This window comes from Ricinus communis, chromosome 7 (assembly GCF_019578655.1).
Source record: "Ricinus communis isolate WT05 ecotype wild-type chromosome 7, ASM1957865v1, whole genome shotgun sequence".
Lineage (NCBI taxonomy): Eukaryota > Viridiplantae > Streptophyta > Magnoliopsida > Malpighiales > Euphorbiaceae > Ricinus > Ricinus communis.
Genome location: NC_063262.1, coordinates 24,520,284 through 24,531,854, shown reverse-complemented (window position 1 = coordinate 24,531,854; position 11,571 = coordinate 24,520,284).

Here is an 11,571-nt window from a genome sequence, read left to right as displayed (position 1 = left end):
GGGTAAACTTCTGAACTGAGTGTTGACTATGAGTAAGGCTCTTTGTCTAATAACTTTTTTTAAATAGAAAAAAAAAAAGTGAAAGTGGTTTTGGAATTATTTATACTTTTAGTTTATATATATATATATAAAAGAAATAGAAACTATGAGATTAGTTGCAAAATCTGGACATATTCTTTCAATACATGATAAGAAATTTAAGTCTAAAGTGTTCAAAAAGACATTTTATAGAAACTTTTTTAGCAGTTTTAAATTGATATGAGTTACTTATTTGGTTGTATTTTTTGAAATTATTATTATTATTATTTTGATTACAAGTATTTAAATTTATAAAATTTAGATTAAATTATTTATTTAGAAATATTTATATGTATAAAATTTAATTAACATTAAATCTAATTCATATAATAACAGTTTAATGAAAGATATAAAAATAACATTATAAAAATTTATTAATGAATATGTATGATATAATTTGTTTATTCAAGATTAGAAAATATTATTTAATTAACAACAATTTATTAATTAATATATAATTTTTAGATTAAGATTATTATTTAATTAACAATTTAATTTATTGGTTAATGAATTGATATAATAAAAAAAATAAAAATAAAATATTACAAATTAGTATAATATCTGTATATTAAGAATAAATATACATATTTAGAATATATATGTGTGGATTAAACCGGTATCAAGCTTTTAAATAATAGTATATTCTTCTCTTAAATTTATATTAGAATTAAAAGGTATCTGACACTGGGAGCAACTAGCTGAATTGATCAAACAAACACCGTCTGATTTCCTGAAGCTAATCATGGAAACACCGCAAAAGATCATCAAAAGTTGGCTTCATTACAAGATTGGTGCACCCCACAACACAAGAACATTGAAGAAACTGCAATTTTTTAATTCATCAGTTTACAGAATTATTGCCTTTGCTTTGCTTTTTGTAGTTTATAGAATAAATATATCTGCACGCCCTGCTTTGGAATTCCTCATTTTATTATTATTATTATTATTTTGCAATCTTTTTCCCCAGGAAATGCAAAGGAAAGCAGAAAAGATTGCTGTGCAGGACAGGACGACTTGTCCTTTTCTGTGTGAACTGTGAGGTCAGGTTCTATTTGATATTTGGGTGCTCCTTCGATGGTGAATCTACACGTGTCAATAATGTTGATAATCTTTGTTTGACTTCACGATCTGCGGTTGGAGATGATGAGTGAGTTTTTGATCTTGGTGGTGCTGGAATGTAGAGTGTCGAGTGGGGGACCCATGGGCAGAGTAGAAAAGGAAAAGGTGAATCTATGTCCTCAACTTGGACGTAAAGGTGGGACCAAAGGATAACATGTTGAAAAAGTTGTCACTTAGAAAAACCAAAGTATGTTCATAGTTTCGTGAATGTCTAATATTAAATTTTCTTTGCACTAATTTTGATGAACTTCCAAGAATTCTTCACAATCCTGTAATCGCCTATCTAATATGGAATCATAACATAATATCAAAATAAAAGGACACTTTTGCCATTTCAATTACACCATCACTCTAATAAATATATATTTTTAATCTTTTTAACCTTCTTATATTCATTATAAAAATAATAATTATAATTATAATTCTATATTTAAATAAAATAAGTTCAATTGTTTCATAAATTTCATCTAATAATATTTTATAAGGTCACATTACATAAAATTTTATAATAAAAAAGACATGTATATAAGAAACTATTATTGTACTAAATAATAAAGAGATATTATGATATTAGATATTTAATCAAATAAAATGATAATATTAAAAATTATTAATTAAATACAATCAAAAAGTTATATTTCTAAATTAAATTAGTAAGTGTATAATGTCACTCATTTATCATATGTCTATTATTATTTTTACAATCATTATATTTAAAAATTATTGGAGGATATGAAAACTAAAGAAAACAAAAATTACTTTCGATAAAATTTTTATCATATTACTTCCGGTAAAAATTAAAGCAATTAAAATTACATTCATAGATATTACAAAATATATATTTATCTATTATTAGTGTCAAGTTCATTAAACCTAAATTTTAGGTTGATTACTTATAAAATATATATTCACCTATAATTAGTATAAAATTCATTAAATATGAAATATACATTTGTTAATTTTACTAATGAATTTGGTTTAACATATGAATATATTTTTTTAGCTATAATCTATGAACTTCAGGTATACGTGCAATAAATTTATAATTTACAGTATATTAATCTACAAGTCAATTTATAAATTTAAATTTTAATGCTGATGTTTAGAGAAAAAAAAAAAGCTAAAATTATTTTTATTTTTTCTGAAAACATAAAATTATTTTTTATTTACTCTTAATTATATAAATTAAAATTTTTATTATTTTATTATATAGTATTTTTCTTATAAATATATTAACGTATTCTTAAAAGATAGATTTAATATTGTGGTAACAAAGAAATACAAAATTCAATAAATTTACAAAAATTGAAATAAAAAATAATAATTTTTTAATAATAATATAATATAAAATTTAGAGATCATACAAGATAAAAAATATTTTAAAATATATTGATTCATTTATTTTGTAATGAATTAAATTTGTAGTTTTAATTTATTTTTATTTTTTATACTATTAATTATTTAATGATATAAAATATCAACTAATGCTTAACCAGATAATTTTTATTTTAAAATTTATCAAAGCACACGTCTAATTTTATAACCCAACTATACACATGTATTTCAGTCTTGGATATATAATTATTATGTTACTTAATCCATGATATAGCAATCCATTTTTTAGACTAGCTTTTGAAATTGAGAATTCATTATTTACAAATTTGTTGAGTCTTGTTTCAAGGATAAGTGGCCAAGCTCCCAACATATTGAACTTTTTAATCATGACAAGCTATCAAATTACCAAAATTTAGTAATGATCTCTTGAAACTATTTATTCCATTTGTTGTCTTAGAAACACTTTTGTTCCAGAAAACACATAATTAAGACATACTTTAAACATTAACCAAACAAAAAGAACATACTTTAAACAGAAAAGTTAACATTAATAATAATGCTCACAAAACCATGCCATATAGTAATGAAATACAGCTATCACACACAAATATGATATCGTCTTCTACAAGAGGGAAAGCAGGAAAAGAAATGGGATGGTTTTGGCTAAAAATTTATATATTCCTAAGGAGAAATGATATATATATAATAATTTTGAAAGTACTAAAAGAATAAAAACAAATTCACTTTGTAATAATGCTTTACATATATTATTGGGAATAATTTTCCTTCTGGGGGACCTTCTTCAATTATGCCCTTTTGGAAGGGAAAAAGACTGCATAAAAAGAATATATAGGGCTTTTTGAGGAATATTAGGCTGGTGGTTAAATTAATTATGATGAAATAATAGTGGGTGTTTAGGTAGGATGGATTAATTAATTGAGATGTTTAATTTTGGTAGGATATAATGGCATACTATATAGTATTCTTTTGGCATTTCACTGCTCAAACTCACGCCAGTCCAAGGAATCATTAGCTTCCTTAACCCTCTCTTATTATGTCACTATATCTTTGTCTAATTCTCTTTTTGACTAGGGTCCAATTCTCCCTTTCTATTATTATTATTATTATTAAAAGAGATTCATCAAGCTTTACTGTTTTTCTTTTATCATCAAGAAATGGAGTATTCATTCCAAAGGAGGAATATATATATATATATATATATAAAAGATTACAACATATTATCATAAGCACAATTTGAATTTTAAAAAAGGTTAAGAAATAAATGAGTCACAAACTAATAATTTCATTCAAAGCTAAGAAATGGATACTCTCCATTAATAGTAACTGTGACAAATTTTGAATATGAATGCTGAGATGTTTATTGATCAATGATGTGTAATTGTATTGTTTCTGTATTCTAAATTACAAGATGAGTATGAATTCTGTTATATACAACATGTGTGTAACGGTCCTATTGCTAATTTCCAACATTAACTTCCTGTTAGGAAGAGGTAGAAGCAGCCTTTTCCCTTAGGGGAGAAGTGTTGCTCCTTCTTTCCTAGCTAGGCCTGTGATGATCCAGAGTTCGAGGTTGATGCCCATCACCAAAGACCGTCCTTATATGTGGTCTTTGCCTGATGAGCTTTGCCATTGTGGTATGATCTGGTTCTTCAACATTCCCCCTCAAGGTGGGTGCGAATAAATTGATAGAACCCATCTTGCTTAGAAGTCTTTGGTGGCTTGCTTTGTCTAGGGCCTTGGTAAAGATGTCTGCCAGTTGTTCGTGGCTTCTGACAAACGGGGTTGTGATTTCTCCTGATTGGACTTTTTCTCTTATGAAGTGGTAGTCAACTTCAATATGTTTAGTCCTTTCGTGAAAGACTGGGTTCGATGCTATGTGTCTGGCTGCTTGGTTGTCACAGTACATCTCCATTGGGTCCTTGCACTTTATTCCCATGTCGGTGAGCACTTGCTTAATCCAAACGAGCTCGCTAGCTGTTGATGCCATGGCTTCAACACTAGATCTTACTTTATTCGATTGCTTTTTGCTTTTCCACGTTACTAGATTTCCTCCTACAAAAATGCAAAACCCAGAGGTTGATTTTCACAGAATCGCCGCCTAATCAGATCGGAAACCAAAGTAACGATGTTAGCATTATTATTATTTTCATCAAAATACCTTGGCACCGGAGTACCCTTGAGATATCTTAAGATTCGCCGACCGCATCCAGTGGGCGACGGGGAGCATGCATAAATTGGCTAATCATGCTTACGATAGCTAATATCAGCCCGTGATGCTTAGATAGATCAATTTTCCTACCAATCACCGGTAGTGACTTATGTCACTTAAAGGGTCGCCATCCTCTAGATTGAGACGGTTTTTCGTTTTCATTGGAGTATCTACAGGCTTGGCTCCAATTTTTCCTGTTTCTTGCAGAAGATCTAGGACATACTTTCTTTGAGATAGAAATAGTCCTTTATGAGATTTGGCTATTTCTATTCCGAGAAAGTAGGTTAGTTGACCGAGATCCTTGATATCAAACTCTTTCTTTAGAGCTAGTTTTACTTCCTCAATCTCCTTATTGCTATTTCCTGTAATAATAATATCATCCACATATACTAAAATAATTATGGTGTAGGTGTGAGTGTGTTTAACAAACATAAAAGAGTCGGAGGTACACTTGCTGAAATTAATTTTTAAGAGAAACTGACTAAGCTTGGCATACCATGCTCTCGGTGATTGTTTCAGCCCGTAGATTGCCTTTTTTAATTTACATACCAGGGAAGGCTCAGAGGTTAATGTGTGGCCTGGTGGAAGTTTCATGTATACCTCTTCGGCTAGGGACCCTTGAAGAAAAGCATTCTTGACATCCATCTGAAATAAGCTCCACCCTGAGTTAGTAGAAACAGACAATAAAATACGGACTGTGCTCATTTTAGCTACTGGGGCAAAGGTCTCTTGGTAATCTACACCATAAGTTTGGGTAAAACCCTTTGCTACTAGCCTGGCTTTGTACCTTTCAATGGTACCATCATGCTTGTATTTGATCTTATATACCCATTTACAGCCAACTGGTTTTTTATTTGGTGGTAGGGTAACAAGATCCCAAGTTTCATTTTTCTCAAGAGCCTGGAGCTCTTCTTTCATAGCCTTACACCAATTAGGATCGGTGTTGGCATCATAGAAAGATGTAGGTTCAGTGTGTGATGTGGGAGTATTTAAATAGGTCCTATATGAGGATGAAACAGAGTTATAACTAATAAAGTGATGAATAGGGTACGATACTGAATTGGACACATAGTCCTTTAGCCGAGCAGAAGGTCTGGTTGGTCTAGTAGATCTTCGCAGGGCGAAGTTCTTCATTGGTGACTCATTCCGTAGGGCAAGTTCTTCCCATGGGTAACTCAAGATCTCCCCCCAAGAAATTGCCACAGGAATGGAAAGCATTCCCCCTGAAGGGTTAGAGCTAGGGCCAGCGATGGGCACAACGGGGTGCTCCTGAGCGGAAGAAGTATCCTAAAGAATGCTGTCAAAAAAGGAAGAGTTAGAGGGAAATAGATCTGCTGGGGGAAACTGTGGGAGGAATGGGATCACAAGGAAAGTAAGGGTGGTTTCATGAAAGGTCACATCTCGGGAAATGTAGGATTTGTAAGTGATAGGATCATAACATTTGTAGCCTTTCTTTTCTGAGGAATATCCTAGGAAAATGGTTTTGACACAATTTTTGTCCAACTTATGATGACGTCTGATGTGGACAAAGGCAGTGCAACCAAATATTCGAATATGACTGAGGTCAATTTTTCTTTGTTTAAGAAGCTCTAGAGGGTACGAGATTGTTAAGAACAGAGTACGGGAGTCGGTTGATGAGATAAGTGGGCGGTAAGGAGAGCATCCGACCAAAATATGTGAGGAACATTGTTTTGAAAGAGGAGAGTACGAGTAATTTCAAGAAGATGTCTATTTTTCCTTTCTGAAACCCCGTTTTGTTCAGGGGTATAAATGCAAGTAGTTTGGTGCAAAATACCGTTTTGAGAAAAAAAATCAGAAAAGTTCTTATTGACATATTCAGTGCCATTATCTGAGCGAAAGATTTTAATTTTGGCGTTGTACTGATTTTTAATAAAGGTAAGAAAGTTGAGGAAACATGTAAAAACCTCATTTTTGCCTTTTAGTAAATAAACCCAAGTAAGTCGAGAATAATCGTCAATAAAAGTGACAAAATAGCGGAAATGATTATGGGATGTAATGGGAGCGGGTCCCCAAACATCAGAGTGGATTAAATCAAATAATTTTTCTGATTTGGTAGACGATAATGGAAAAGGTAATCTAGTATGCTTTGAAAATTTGCAAACATCACAACAGCTTGAATCTATTTGAAGTTGAAAAATTTGTTTCAAAATTTTGTCGGACGGATGCCCAAACCGCCTATGCATCAATAAGCCTTGGTTAGAGGAACTGGTGGTGGTCAGACACTGACTAGGAGTGGTGAGATAGTATAGGCCATTTTGAAGGTAACCTTCACCAATCGTCTTCCGGTGAGTCATCTCCGAAAGATTACAGGTAGATGGTGAGAAAATAATATTGCAATTTAAAGTTTTGGTGATTTGACAAACAGATAATAAATTAGATTTAAAAGTAGGCAAAAGAAGAATATTTGGTATTGTTTTATTAAATAATTTAGATGAGCCAAAACCAGAGATTTCAGCTCGATTTCCATTAGCAACGATCACATGTTGGGAATTTGTTGAGAAAAAATTATGTAATTTGGTCGGATCCCAGGTCATGTGATCCGTTGCACCGGAATCAATAATCCAAGTAGAGTATTTATTTGTAATGGGTTGCGATACCAAACCTGACCCCCTGGAATTCTGAGGCTGTAGAAGAGACTAAAGCTGAGAAATTATTTGTGAAATTTGGGAATTTTCGGTTTGATGAATTTCTGGGCTGGGCCGGGTCGGATCTGGGTTGGCCCAGGAGCTGCTGTTGGGCCATGAGGCCGGGTGGGCCCATGACCTCTGGCTGGGCTGGTCCGGATTGTTGCGGCCGGGTCGATCAAATGTAGTTGTGTCGAGTCGGGTTGGAAGGTCCGACCCGCTAGCTACATCTGATCCAGTAAACATGCCGAAATTTTTAGGTTTCGACATGTTTACTCCTATGTCGCCAAACCTTTCTCCCTTCCTCTCTTCTCTATCCCGCTGGTTGCCTTCTCTTCCTCGCTCGCCTCTGCTGTGATTCGGCCTGAGGTGAGGATGGAGATGCCAACACCGATCGGACGTGTGACCCTGCTTTTTGCAGTGGTCACACCGCTCGACGTGAGTCGACATCCTCCTGCCTCGAGCCGTTTCGCGTGAGTACGTAGCGAAAGCTTTCCCTTCTGTGTCCTGTGTCGTCGTTCCCATGGTGACCCGTCTCGTTTCCTCTTGTTGTATGAGGGCGATGACAGTGTCGAGCCGAGGGAGGTTATGAGATAGCAAGATCTGGGACCGAAGAACTTCATAGGTGGAATCGAGACCACCCAGGTACGTGAAAACTAAGTCTTGTTCTGCCCTCTTCCTTGCTTCTTCGGGGTCGGCAGTAGGTGGGATGTAACTCTGAAGTTCCTCCCACCGAGTCAATACCTCAGTTGCGTAGGTTGAGCTAGACTTGGTCCCTTGTTTGATGTGGGCTAGTTCTTGTTTCAAATTAAAAATATGTGCGAAATTCTGTTCTTGGCCGTATAGATTTTTCATTTTTGCCCATACTGCCTGTGATGATGCCAGAAGCATACGGTCACGGCAACTGAGGCTCCATCGTGTTTGTTAGCAAGGACATGACCAAATGGTCAGTGGCACCGCCATTCTTCGATGGCTTCTTCCTTCGTTGGTTGGTTTGGATTCTTTACTTGGCTGCTTAGGGTTCCTGTTATGAACGCTAGCTTCTTCCGGCCACTAAGGCCGATGTACACGTACCGACCATTCAAGTAGTTCGATTGCCTCTTAACTCAATGTTTGTGAGTTTTGTGAGGTCGCCGTGAGACATGATGAAATTTTTTTTTTTATCTTGTTTGGGTAGATGATGGCGGGATTAATCCTGCTTCCGATACCATGTGACAAATTTTGAATATGAATGCTGAGATGTTTATTGATCAATGATGTGTAATTGTATTGTTTCGTATTCTAAATTACAAGATGAGTATGAATTACATTATATACAACATGTGTGTAACGGTCCTATTGCTAATTTCCAACGTTAACTTCCTGTTAGGAAGAGGTAGAAGCAGCATTTTCCCTTAGGGGAGAAGTGTTGCTCCTTCTTTCCTAGCTAGGCCTGTGATGATCCAGAAGTCTGAGGCCAATGCCCATCAGTCAAAGACCGTCAGTCCTTATATGTGGTCTTTGCCTGATGAGCTTTGCCATTGTGGTATGATCTGGTTCTTCAACAGTAACTGAGAATAACACTTAGAAGTGTTTGACATTAAATTCAGTCTTAATGTTTTTGTTTTTATTTTTTGAATTTTTAATTACTTTTATAAAGAAAATAGATAAATTAATGTTTTCTTTTAAAAAAATATGTTTGAGAAAAATAGTTTATGAAAAGTTAAAACGAATCAATACATTAAATTTTTAAAAAATAAAACGTGCGATTCACAGCACTAACAACAATTTTAAATACATCTTTAAAAGAAAAAAAAAAATAGAAGTAAGACTGTAGAAAAGATATGAAACTCATTAGAAAACATCATAAAAGAGGAGCAACACAAATTAAAACCTAAATTGAAGTGAAAATTCACTTATTAAAAGAAAAACAAATTATATATAAAAGGGGAAGGGTGATTTTGTGCGAAAATGGCCAAAAACCACCCCTTGAAAAATTGATGTTATATGTAAACAGTGAAAGAGAGAGGGAGAAGAAAGAAAAAAGGAAGAAAAGAGAGAAGGGAAGTATCGATTTTGGTGATCATATAAAGAAATTGTACCTTTAAAGTTAATAGATTTGTACATTTTGATAACAATTATTATATAATAATAAAAATCATCAAAATAAATAAAATAAAAATAAAAATTTCTATCGAAAATCTTTATGTCACATTAGTAGAGTTTTAAATTTGTTTTTGATTAGGTAATATAATTCATTAAGGGAGGGAAAATACAAAAAGAAGAGTTTTTGTTTGTAAAATTTGTTAAAATTATTGACTTAATCAAAGATGATTTGTTAAAATTTTTTTTTATCTAATTTGTCGCATTTTTATTAAAAAAAAAAAATAACATAATATATATTTAGATATCTAAATTTATCATTTAGTCATTTTAACACTTTGATTTTCAATTTAACCTAATAAGTACTTAAATTTTGTTTATATAATTTTAATACTTTAATTTTATTTTAATTTAATAGATACTCAAACTCTGTTTAATGATAACATTAAAACACTATCGCATAATACATATAAGCATATCGAATAAAGCTACATGTCAAAAAGTATTTAAATAACATAAAAATATAAATTAATATAATTATCAAAATAAATTGAAAGTTAAAATATAAAATGAAGTAAATAGTTAAAATTCAAATATCCAAAAATATATGTAAACATAATAAAATTCTCCTTAAAAAAGAATAATACAACTCCACACCTAACAAAATACATTAATAAAATCTACTTTTAACAGAGACTAAAGCAAATAAGAAATAAATATTAAAAGTATATGAAATTATTGAAGTACAAAATAATTTAAAACACAAAGAAAAGACAGATAACTACCAATAAAAATAGAATAACTTTTAACTATTTCCATTACAAGATAAATGCTCAATTACTAAATTACTAGCTCAAGAATATGATAATTAGAAAAATGAAAATATGGAACAATTTCCAAATAGTGTATCAAATAGATTCAAAATAATTCTTGAAGATGAAAGGATTAGATTGGTCCATTTTGGGGTTGTGGGTCTTGATGTTTGAAATTTATGACAAATTTTCCAAAGGAGATTTGAGCACAAGCATGGGATTTCAAATCAAAGTCCACCTGAATGTGAAAGTAATTATCATCTTCTTCACTGATACTTGGGATTTTCTTTCTTAAGTTGGGCACTTTGTTTGGCATGCAGGAAACACACTATAATTAGTTTTCTCATGGTCAAAGTATATTAAACGAATTACTATCTTTTAAGTTAGTCTCTGATTTTTACTCAACATTTTAAAATTCATAGTTTTATTTTTATTTTCTTTCAATATTCTATCAAATAATTATTTTGTAATAAAATATAAATTTTCAGAAACAAAATTATTCCATATATAAAATCTGTCATTAAATTACCTATTAAAATATTCTTAAGAATATTACAAATCTTTTAAAAAGTCAAATTCTATATATAACAATTTTATTTATTTTAATTCATTACAATTAACTGAATACTAAATTACTTAATAAATAATTTTAATGAGAAACTATATTATATTAATATAACAGCATAAAAATCTACCGATATTATTAATTAATAAAGTATGAAAATAATAAAATATCTAAAATATTAAAAGAAAAGAAAATGAAAATCACAGATCAATAATGTAAAGGTACCTATCCATTTAGTACTTTTCCAAAAATAACTTTTCCCTTTTCTTATTTTACCACATGAAATTTACATATACATAATTTAATATGAAAAATAAAAGATGTAATAATAAAAACAGAAGAAGTGAAGTGAAGTGAAAACAGTATGGAGCCCCAAAAGTGAAAGTTCCAGGCAAAAATCCAACTGGGTAATGATATTTCCACTTAGAATTTTGGATGCTGGTCTTGGATTCCATTCTCAAATAAACTGCAATCCTTTTGGTAGTAAATTCCTTAGCACCTGAATCATTGTCTTTTTTCTTTTCAGAAACTTGAATGATTGTTAAGTGAAGCTGAAAAACTATATGACTCTGCCAATTATGTTTGATGCTAATTATTATGATGCGAATGTTATAATTAAGTCAATTTATATAAGTGATATGTCCAAATTATATATAGATATTTATAATATTTTAAAATTTTAATAATATAATTTTTATATATAAT